Source organism: Cnephaeus nilssonii, assembly GCF_951640355.1.
Source record: "Cnephaeus nilssonii genome assembly, chromosome: 18".
Classification (NCBI taxonomy): domain Eukaryota; kingdom Metazoa; phylum Chordata; class Mammalia; order Chiroptera; family Vespertilionidae; genus Cnephaeus; species Cnephaeus nilssonii.
Window position 1 is genome coordinate 29,188,233 of NC_137089.1, and position 12,530 is coordinate 29,200,762.

Consider the following 12,530-nt stretch of genomic DNA (forward strand, 5'->3'; position numbering starts at 1 on the left):
AGTGATGCCCATTTCCAAGGCAAAGCCCCACCGTCTCCTCCTGGGGGAGGACGGGCCAGAGCAGGTGCTTGTCAGATCAAAGCCATTCACCTTGAGGAACTCCACCCATGGCTGCGTTATTTTGGCTTTTCTTCCTCAGAGTTGTCTTAGCACAGTCCCTTTTCTCCTGTTTGAGCTGTGGTTTGTAACCTGAGTTGGACCCATGAAAGCTATGGGGGTTGCGGGGTATAAAGAACCAATGCTGAGCTCAGCGCCACTTCTATTTCCCTGGACCCTGTGCCTCGGTCCCATTGTTCCAAAGAAATAAAGGGGCAAGATAAGAGATTTACTGCTGACAAATTATTTACACAGGGCTCCAACCAGCAACTACTACCAGCCACAGGGACAAGACAACCTTACAGACCAGGTAAAGTGTCTTTAATTAATTAACAGAGTACGAAGGTTCTCAGGACCTGAGGCCACTGTGGGGAGTGCAGGCTGAGGCAAGTGGTGGCTGTAAATTCCTCAAAGCCTCCCCCTGGTCTGACCCTAGTTCGAGGCCAGGGAATGACCAATTCACCTGCTAGTGATGGCTGCAGCTCTAGACCTATCTTAGCTTGCGTGTGTTCCTTGATTTTCTTATAACTGATTTGAATACTTAAATTCCTGTAGCTCAAAGAGCATTCTGACTTTGCTTCTCCAAAAATAAATACTTAAGTAAAAAAACCCAACAACACAATTATAGGCAATTATTTTATCTTCTTAGAGTTAAATGCCTGTTTGACAAATTTTGTCAAACCTTCCTTTAGTCACAGAATGTACTATTGTTATTCATCAGTTAAGGTCTTTGGACATATAGAGGGATGCCCACATTTTCATTATATCCTGGTAAAAGGGCCAATTTATCATGAGCATCAATATCTCAGCAATATTTTACAGCCTCAGATCCAAATATCTTTCAGGAAACTACAAAAGGCTTTATTTTTATAGCATAATTCAAAGCTTACCCAGGTCACAGGCATTTCACTTATTATCAAGAGGCTTCCTGAGGGAAAGTAAAATAAAAATATAGGCATGCAGACATCCATAACTTAACTTTTTAACAGGTGGAATGGAGAAGACAAAATGTTTCTACTGGTTTTGAGGTAATTATTTTTAGTGTAATGGTCTTTGAATGCAATAAGCAATGGGAATCTAGACCTCATTTTGTATATTCAGGAATAAGAATACCACTCTGTGTGGGAGAAGGATCAATGATAGGATCATGGATTTGAGAATGTTTCATAAAATTTAGTGGTCCTCTAAAGCATTTCTGTCAAATCTTTAGGAGAGATGTTTGTGGTTGATGTGATCTCTTTGTTTCATTATACCAGGCATTGCCCAAATACCCACACATACATTGCATGTATGTGGGAACTGGGGGTGGGGGAGGTTGGAGGGAATTGTTTCTAGCCTAATGCCTGGCAGGTAGTAGGTGGTACTCTCAGATAATTTTGGCTGAACATAACTGAAACATAAAATATAGAGTTGACTATGTTTCTTTCTTACTAAAATGTGAATGTATAGTCCAGGGCTGATATAGTTCATCTGCAACGCTGAGACCCAAGATGCCTCCATCTTTTCACTCTGCTGTGAATGGCTACCATTCTCAAGGTCATCCTGTGGTCCTCGATGGTTTCAGGAGTTCCAGCCATTGAACCACATCTTAGGAGAGAAAAGGGGAAGAAGGGTTTGGAGAAAAAGGAGCCCTTCCCTATTCAGGAGTCTTTCTGAAAGAACCATATAACCCTACTGCTTCCAGTTCAGTGGTTAGAACAGTGACATGGGCAAGGTGGCTGCAACAGAGACTGGACAAATCTGCTTGGCTTCCAAAAGGAATAAAGTCAGAATCCTTTTACTAAAAGGAAGGAAATATTGGATTTTAAGATAGAGCTAGCAATCCCTTGTATATGGCTCAAAAAATACTTGTTGAATTGAATTGGATCCATGGCCAGAACTGGTGCACATGAGATATTTTGTTGATTGATATCTCAGTAGGAGGCTTCTGTACCTCACGGTATGATTCATATGGGAGTTAGGAGAGAGAGCACTGATTCTGGACACATGTTGGACTAGCCTTGACTTCCTGTGCGTAAGGACACTAAAACCCTTGTGCTCTTTTATCCTTCAGGAAGTTGGGAGTGAACATGAATAGTGTGAGACAAATACTTCAGGTTCCTTAAGATGAAAATCAAGTGCTCTGATGATGAGTGAGAAGGAGCAGAGGATATCTCGTTTCCCTTGTATAGCCAATATTTGGGATGAAACCTAGGGAAGACTCCTGATTCCTCATCAATTCAGAAATCACTGACATTAGCAGTGGCTCCATCATTTATTTCCTGTGTGACTGAGGATAAGTTATTCAACAATACTAAGCCTCAGTTCCCTCATCTTTAAACTGGGGACCATAAACATTCCTAGTTTCCAGACTGTTAGGAGAATTAAGAAAAAAAAAAAAAAGAATGTAAGAGCCTTGCTCAGTGCCTGGCACATATTAACCCTTTGCACTCGCTTGCTTTTTTCTCGATTCCTTTATTCTAATGCTAACCGTGTCGAGTCACACTCGACATCCGAGTGCAAAAGGTTAAGTACTTGGTAAATATTAATTGTAATTATCAATTATGCAAAGAGCAGAACCAAAATCTTAACAGGTGGAAAATTCAATGACCCAAATGCCTTTATTCCTGGGCTGTCTTGAGGGAGGGAAGAAGAAACCTGGTACATATCACAATATTAATCCTCAAGGAATGTTGTCATCATTTTTCAGAGAACAATTTGCTAAGTACGTATCTAGTGTTCTGGGTATCTTTTGTTACATATAGTTTGGAGTATTTATCAAAATGTTCTTAGCTATTTTTCAAACAAATAAGCAAACACCCAGAACGTACCTTTTCACAGAAACCTAAAGGCCAAAACATGTTGCAAAGGAAAATGGGCGTTGCGATCTGGATTAAATAATACATGCTTATTCACAATTCTGTTTTCACCCTGCTCGGCGCCATTTTTAAATAGAAACCAGAAAGAATGCCATTAGGCCCAACAGAAATCTAAATATAACTGAAGTTTGGAAGTGACTCATGATGTGAGTCTAGGACAGAAGGATTCCTTTGAAACTTGTGCTGCTGCTGCTGCTGCTGGAAATAGTCCCTCCTCAGCCTCCTGTGGCCTCGACAGGTTGAGTGGCAGCTATCTCTGTATTAGGGAGGACATTTGTTGCTTTGTTTGTCAACCCTCCATTCTCCCCTTTCTGCCTGTCGAGGATGTCCCTTCCCTTAGAGAAGGGTTAGACTGTGCGAGCTCCGCGGTGGTCCTGCCCGGAACATGCACACCACCCCCTCCCACCCCACCTTTCTTTGTTGGGGTGCTAATTCCTCACCCTCATTTCTGTCTCTCTCTAAACCTCATTTGCTGGTCTAATTGTCGCAGGGCAGTCTCTGCATTTCCACAGCACACATCATACTTGTGATTACTTGTTTAGCGCAGATCTTCCCTGGGAATTCTGGGCCACAGGGATTGTGTCTTCCTGTTCATGGCTGTGTCCCAGGCCCAGACTGATGCCGGGCACATAATAGTTGCTTAATAAATATCTGTTCATTGTCTGAGAGGTGCAGCCCCTCCCATCCCATTACCATAGGCAGGTTCCCAGGACTCAGAGCCTCTGAACAGTTGCCTTTATGGAACTGCAGGTGTTAGGCCTGAAGGGCCGGTAAGATCAATTAGTTTACCCCATCCTTTTTTTTGTATGTGTGTTGTTTTTATCTCTTTTTCTTTTTATTGATTAAGATATTACATATGTGTCCTTATTCCCCCCATTCTCCCCCCCCCCCCGTTACTCCCCCACTCATGCCCTCACCCCCCTGGTGTCTGTGTCCATTGGCTAGGCTTATATGCATGCATACAAGTCCTTTGGTTGATCTCTCCCCCTTACCCCCACCCTCCCCTATCTTCCCTCTGAGGTTTCTCTGTCTCTGGATCTGTTTTTGTTCATCAGTTTATGTTGTTCATTATATTCCACAAATGAGTGAAGTCATGTGATATTTATCTTTCTCTGACTGGCTTATTTTGCTTAGCATAATGCTCTCCAGTTCCATCCATGCTGTTGCAAATGGTAAGAATTCCTTCCTTTTTCTGCAGCGTAGTATTCTATTGTGTAGTTTTTTAATCCATTCATCTGCTGATGGGCATTTAGGCTGTTTCCAAATCTTAGGTATGGTAAATTGTGCTGCTATGAACATAGGGGTGCATATATCCTTTAATCCTCACCCAAGGATATATTTCCATTGATTTTTGGAGAGTGGAAGGGATAGTGAGAGATATATAGAGAGAAACATCAATGTGAAAGAGACACATTAATTGGTTGCTTCCCACATATGCCCCGACCAAGGCCAGGGATAGAGCCTGCAATTGAGGTGTGTGCCCTTCACTAGAATCGAACCGCAGACCCTTCAGTCCATGGGCCTTTGCTCTATTCACTGAGCAAAACCAGTTAGGGGTATCCCATCCTTTTTCAGATGAGGCAATAGTACTGGTTTGCTAGGTCTGCCAAACAGAATACCACAAACTGTGTGGTTTAGACAACAAACATTTATCGTCTCACAATTCTGGAGACTAGAACTCCAAGATTAAGGTGTCATTAGGGCTGATTCCTTCTGAGGGTTGTGAGGGAAGGATCCTGCCACTCTCCTACCTTCTGGTGTTTGCTGGCGATCTTTGGCATTTGTTGGTTTGAAGAAGCATCACCCCATCTCTGCCTTCATCTTCACATGATGTTCTCCCTGAGGGCATGTCAGTGTCCAAATTTCCCCCTTTTACAAGAATACCAATCATATTGGGTTAGGGCCTACCGAAAGGACCTCATTTTTTTCACTTGACAATTTGCAAAGATCTTGCTTCCAAGTAAAGTTACATTCACAGGTACTGAGGTTAGGACTTCAACATCTTGGGGCGGGGCAGGATTTAGCCAATAACAGTGAGTAACTTCATAACACATTGTCCTCTCTACAAAAAGATGATGATAATTACCCAACATTTTTAGAACATAAGGGTTGCATTATTTTCCCAGGTCTAGTCTTGCTGACTTTTGTGAGCAAGAACCTTAAGACAGAGGACAACCTAGGTTACAAATTAAGAGGTTGGTTTGTTCAGGTAATGGAGCTTGCTTGCTAAGTTTGGAAAATTGTCTCCATATGATATTTTCTACTGACTGACATCAGACCCACTTGGCATATCCAAGAAGCACAGCCACAGGAGTTCATTTATTCTCGTGAATCAATAAACAATTATTTTAAGAAAGTGACTTTGTCAACAATTTAATTAAAGTCACCCAACGTTTGAAATTAGAAGTAATTCAAAATTTTGCCACCTATTAGCAGTGTGGCCCTAGGCAAGTGATGTAATTGGCTGGACATCAATGCATATCCATAAAGTTCTGGCACTGGATTAGGTAACCTCAAAGCACTGGCTGGAACCTTTTGGGAATTATGTGGTTCTTTTAGTGTTGAAATCAGAGAAAAATCCTCTAAGGAATTGGACTGTGTAAGTATAAAAAAGGAATCAATTGTTGAAGCACTTTTTCTATTCATTCTCATCAGTAGATCTGAGGTGGTTCTAGTCTCAGCACAGAAGAGGCTTGATCCCTGCCTTCATCAACTTTTATGTGCTCAGTGTCTACTCCTTATACGCTATGGACCAGCATGCAGCACTCATGTTAACAAGGCGCTATTCCCCTTGTCACCCCAGTGGTCACACTCTGGGGGGTTTGTGGCATCAGAATTCAAAGGGGTTGAATATCATTTTCACCCTCAAAATAACAAGTTTTTTGAAGAGCTATTTCTATGAGTGTCTGACAACATATTTAAGAACCAAATCAGAGTTTTAATTACTTGGTACTTGTACAGCTGAGCCTCTGGCTATACTTGCTCACTCTTTATAATCTTGGCATCAAAACTCCTGCTAATAATAGCACCTTTACTATAAATAGAGATTTTTAGATGCCCGTCCTTCTATTGTACTGCCTCTTACAATGCTCAATGTGTGTTAATTCTTTTTCTTTATTTTGTCATAAAACTGTGACCCTTGATTGTAGGGAGGATACAAAATAGACCAGATGCCTTAAACATGTTTGGATAAATCAGTCATCACCTTCTTTTTTCCAAGAAAAACGAGGGAGAGTAGCTTGAGTGAGGTGTAGACTCTATTTTCCATTCAGTCTTTCCAAAGCAAACAGAAAAAAAAAAGAAAGGAAAAAAAAAGAACGTCTGCTAATTGTGCTGTGTCAGTTGTGTGGTATTTGGTTTTAAGGATGCAACTCTCATTACTACAAATAAAGAGGGAGGTAAAATTATGTTTTTTCTCATTTACTATTGAGACCAAAAATAACCTCTCTCACACAAAAATAACCTCAGGAGAAAGAGAATTGATTAATAAACTTACTTCTAGTTTAATGGTTGAGAGGAATATAGATTTGATATGAAGCTAGGGAGACAGCTCTCAATATAATAGCCTTCCCCTAAAATTTAAAAATACTCAGATTTACATTTAAATGGCAAGTGATTTCAGAACTTTGCTTTTTGCCAAAAAAAAAAAAGTCTCAACAATGTTACAATGAGGCAAAGAGTGGATTTGCAGCAATATCACAATAGAGTCAGTCATCAAAGTATTTTATCCCAACATTTTGTAGTCTGTTATGTATCAGTCACGCGGTTAGTTGTTGAGTGTACATGATATCATTTAAAGCAAAAAACAAACAAACAAACAAAAACCTTATGGGATTGGAACAATGCCAATTTATAGATGAAAATAATGTCATATTCATCCAAATATGAAATCATATAGTTGGGATTCCAGCATGGAGCGGGACCATTTGAGTCAGGCCCTGAGCCCTTTCCAAAAGTCTGGCTTCTATTAATAGGGCCTGATTTATGCAAATGCTGTTGTCACACAGCTTCCCAGATGTGAGATTCAGGTGAATACAAAGGCCTTGTTATGGCATCATTACTCTAAGCCAGGCCAGGACTGGTGGATTTAGGATTGGAAATAATAGGCACTAAGGGGCATGCAGAGATGAAGGAAACACAGTTCCTCAGAGTGCTTTTTGGAGGATCCTGAAAGTGCACGCTATCATTGTGATAAAAGAGGATAGCCCAGCTGGTGTGGCTCAGTAGTTGAGTGTCGACCTATAAACCAGGAAGTCATGGTTCGATTCCTGGTCAGGGCACATGTCAGGTTGCAGGCTCCATTCCTAATAAGGGGGCATGCAGGAGACAGCCCATTGATGTTTCTCATCATAGATGTTTCTATCTCTCTCTCCCTCTCCCTTCCTCTCTGAAATAAAAATATATTTTAAAAAAAGAGAGAGAATAGAAGTGCCATGAGAAAGTCTGTGAGTGGAATATAATGAACAACATAAACTGATGAACAAATATAGAACCAGAGACATAGAAACATTGAGCAGACTGTCCAACCTATAAGGGAAGGTGGGGGGTGAGGGGGCAAGAGATCAATCAAAAGACTTGTATGCATGCATATGAGGATAGCCAATGGACAGAGACAATAGGGGGGTGAGGGCATGTTCTGGGGGGTGGGAGCGGCTGGGGAGAGGTCAATGGGGGAAAGAGGAGACTCATGTAATACTTTAAATAATAATTTAAATTAAAATAAAAAGTCTATGAAATAATGCAATGAGGAGCTTAAGGAGAGAGAGATCCTGATATGCAAAAGTTGTTCTGATCTCTAATCTACATGACTATTGCGGGTGGTGGTTGTATCACTGGGTGAGAGGATGAGGAAAGACCTATTGGAGGAAGGCACACACGGAATGGGCCTAAAGGATGGTTAAGGTTTCGGTAAGAAGAAATTTGGGTGAGAGATGGCATTCCAAGAGAGAATGGGAAGACAGTGGGGTAAAAGTGGGGTAGAGTAGCTTTGTTTAGAACAAATATTGGGAAATGCAACCCTAAGTTTATAAGATTGGGGTCTGGGAGCCGGTCTCATGTTCTCTAAGAAGCCTAGGAATGGGCTTGATTTTGTCTATGAAGTTTTATTTGAAACTTTGAGTGTATGTCCATGTTTCAGTTTTCTATTGCTGCGTAACAAACTACACCAAAGCTATTAAAAAAACAAAAACACTAATTGACTTAAAACAACAACAATTTATTATTTCTCATGATTTTGCAATCTGGGCTGGTTCAGCCAGGAACTAGAAATTTGCCATAGAACCTCAGCCAGGTGTTTGGGGCCCTATTGCCTATTTTCAGGCCACCAATGTACTTAGTGCCTGCCCTACCACTGCGAGTTTGAAGTAACAGCCAATCTCATCAAAGGCTAACAGATATTTCCACAATTCACATAGAAACTCCTGTTGCTGTTCATATAGAACTTATACAAAAGAGTAGATAGACATCTTGAGGACCAGTCTAATTCAACATAAGTAAGAACTTTCTTATATCTGGAGCTAACTATGGGCTTTGTCCTAAGCTAAGGAGTCCTCCACTTTTAGATGAATTAAAGTAGTGGATGCATAACTGTGACTCAGGGATTCTGCCAAAGCAATTCCTTCATTCTAAGACTATTACACTAGATGATGGTCTTACGATGACTTGGAATTTATGGGTCCTGAATTAGTTGTTCCCTAATGTAACAAAGCTATTGAGATGGAGAAAAACCAATGAAGTGTCTGAAAAACAGTGCACTTACTAACTGGAAGCTTAGAAAATGCCCATTCCCATAGAACTGTTATTAACTGGTGAGAGAGTAGTTCTTCCTCCCCTGAGGGTGTGAGCAGAGAGAAGGAAGATATCCCTTTTTCAATCACTCTTTGCTGCTTTAGAAAGAGCCCGGCCTGTGTGGTGCTATTTACATGTCCTAAGGAGGAAATGGATGAATGAATATGTATGTTATTCTTACCATTGATTAATGCTAGTAATCAGTCTTGCAACAGCTACTTGCTTAACAACTTCTTTAGCAGCTATGGGGGCAAGGTGGAGGGGGGGGGGAGGTAGTATGTTTCAACTTCTTTTGCATTACTTAATGGTAACCTAATTTACACTGCTGTTTCTTCTCATGCTTTAAAGACATTCTTCAAAGGTATGCTAGATACCAGAAAAGTCACTGACAGCTTATGCTAAAAAAAGGATGCCCTGTGGGTCACAATGAAGAGATTCTAAACTACAGGTTCCCATTTAATTTGGGATCAGAGTGCAATTGATCATCTTTGTTACAGACATGTAACAGTTGTTCACATTCAAAACTGCAGGGAAAGTTTTAGAAGTCTGGAAGTGAAAACACTGGGAAGTGATTTATTTTAGGGCAAGAGCTAATAATCTCTTTCCACTTTGGGTCCGGAAATTCATGGGCTTAGTTTCCTAGATAAGACTCCCTACAGCAGGGCCAACAGGGATGTGGTGGTGAGGCAATCTTAGGTGTGGCCGGTGTTATCAATAGCCCAAGGTTAAATTTGATAGACATTGATTGATCAGAACATGTTTTAGATTACTTGTTATTTCTACTTTCCCTAGAAATACAAGTAGAATTGTAGAATTATCTACTATTCTACAATTTTAAATATGAAATGATAACTTCTTTAAATAAGAGAAAGTTATCTGAGACAAAAGATTGTCAATCATTTATGTGGGACTTCCATGGAAGGAGGAAAATGATAAAAAATACTAGAAGTAATGAATCCTCATTCAGAGTTTATAGTCTATGGGGTTTCCCATATATCAATAAATGAATTTTGCTTATGCAATTTGAGAATGGTGTTTAAATTCACATTCCTTTCTTACATAGTATGTTATGAATCAGTCCCATGTGTTATGGATTGCTCATTAATAATAAAATGACTAGCCCTAACCGCTTTGGCTCAGTGGATAGAGCATCAGCCTGCAGAATGAGGCGTCCCAGATTCGATTTCGGTCAAGGGCATGTACCTTGGTTTCGGGCACCTCCCCAGTAGAATCAATGTTTCTCTCTCATAGATGTTTCTAGCTCTCTATCCCTCTCCCATCTTCTCCGTAAAAAGTCAATAAAATACATTAAAAAATAATAAAATGACTAACATGATTTCTTACTAGTGTTACACTATTTTATTTAATCCTCAAAATAATATTAAAAGATATAGCCGAAACTGGTTTGGCTCAGTGGATAGAGCGTCGGCCTGCGGACTGAAAGGTCCCAGGTTCGATTCCGGTCAAGGGCATGTACCTTGGTTGCGGGCACATCTCCGGTGGGGGTTGTGCAAGAGGCAGCTGATCGATGTTTCTAACTTTCTATCCCTCTCTCTTCCTCTCTGTGAAAAATCAATAAAATATATTAAAAAAAAAGAAAGAAAAAAAATAAAAGATATATACTATGGTAACCCCCCCTATATTGTAGATGAGGAAATGGAGACTTAGGCTGTGTAATTACCCAGGTCACACAGCTCGGAAGTGTAAGTAAAGGTGGGGCCCCAATCCAGGTGTGTCCATTGCCAAACCATCCCTTTAATTAGTGAGCTCCACTGGCTTTTCACATGGTGCCTGGGTAACCTCGGACTGGGACAAATTCCTGATGAGAAGCTTGGTAGACCCTTTCAGAAAGAAGAATTTTCTGGTTACAGAGTAAGACATGGCTTAGAGCAGTGGTCAGCAAACTCATTAGTCAACAGAGCCAAATATCAGCAGTACAACAACTGAAATTTCTTTTGAGAGCCAAATTTTTTAAACTTCAACTTCTTCTAACGCCACTTCTTCAAAATAGACTCGCCCAGGCCGTGGTATTTTGTGGAAGAGCCACACTCAAGGGGCCTAAGAGCGGCATGTGGCTCGCGAGCCGCAGTTTGCCGACCACGGGCTTAGAGGAATTGATTCATTTATGAAAGAATATGAGTTGACAAAAATTAGTTGAAATTTTACACCTAATTTCATTTACCTCTGATTTTTGCTCTGGGAGTAGAATATTTTAATATTTCTCGCAAGGGTGACGTGCTACCTTTCAAATAAAAATACCTTTTTTTTTTTTTTTTAAATGAGCTGCTGTGTTCTTGTGTGCAGTTTATCAAAGGAAGGACTCTAGCATTTGTTAAGCTCAAAACACTGTGCTAAGCAAGTTCCTTGATTTAATTCTCACCAGCACTGTGTCAGCAGGGTGTTAGTGTAGCCATTTTTCAGCTGAGGGAACCATTTCAGGGAAAGCGAAGTGCCTTCACAGAAGTTGTGCATACTGTAAGCCACAGGGCTGGGGTTCCAACTCATGTCTGCCTTGGGCCCTTCTTAGAAATCAATTTATTATCCTTTGAAAAGTGAGAGGAATAAAATCATTTCCTCAAATAAGCAGATTCTTCATCACCCTTACAGTTCTCGGTTCCAGTGCTGTATTCCTAAGGTTGGATGTGTAGTCAATGTGAGCTCCAATTCATGTTTGAAAAAGCTGCATCAGTGTGTTGTTTCAAGAACCGCCAATCTAATCAGCAGAGCTTTTGTCTAGGAAGCTGAAATCAGGGGCCTGAAGTGTCCAGATTTCCACTCTGTGTTATCTCAGTAGACACACAGCTGTAAATCAGCAGCTGCAGGCAGGCTCCTTTGATGATTCTCAACGTTTTCCTCCAAATGAGGGGGAAAACTAAGCAAACTGATGAGGAGTCTAGTCCAAGAAGCTAAAATGTAGGATCGATTCTGAAGGCTGAAAAGCAGGGAGGTATTAATGACTCACCTACCTGGGCAGATCTGCTCCTCCCTAAGGAAGGCTTGGGTGCCTGGTGACATTTTGTTACCCTTTGTTAGTGTGGGGCATTGGGGATGACTGAGCTATAGGAATGAGTTCTGATATTCCTCTTAGAGTCCGGGTCAAAGAGAAGTTCTGAGTCAGTTTCTTTAAAACACCTGGTCCCATAAATCTATTCAGACTCTGATTCAAAGCCTAGGGTGGATCCAAAGTAGCTGAAGCCACAGTGGGATGATCAGCAACGTAAATGTGTTTGCCAAGTATCAGGAGCTGCTGCTCTGTCCTGCTCACTCCCCACTTAGGCAAGCTTGGGTGTTGCTACCCCACTGCCTACCCCGGTGTTCCCTAGCCCCAGAGTCTAGGTTCCTCATTTCTGCAACAGAGCTGCAATGCCCACCTGGTTCTCTCCGAGCTTGTCTCCAGAACGCTTAGAGGCAGTTTGTCTTCGGGGAAGTGTGGTGCTCTGCCCCATCCATCGCCTCACAGTCTACCCGGGGCAGGAGACAGCCATCATCTGCTTGGACATGGAGAGCCCAGAATTATGTGCTCACATTCTCTGAAAAAGGTGCTGTAGAAATGGCACAGGCACTGGGAAAAGCAAGGGTTTCAGCCAGACGGACATGACTGAACTATTTTAACTCCGACCCACAAGTCACAGTTTCTTCACATGTAGGAAGGGGTGAATCACTGCTGTGTAGGGTTGTTGTAAGGTCAGAGTCAATGTATATAAAGCATCAGGGGTAATGTCTGGCAAGTATTAGCCGTTTCATACTGGTGGTGTTTACTATGTCTTTCCGTGAACTATTGGGATTTTG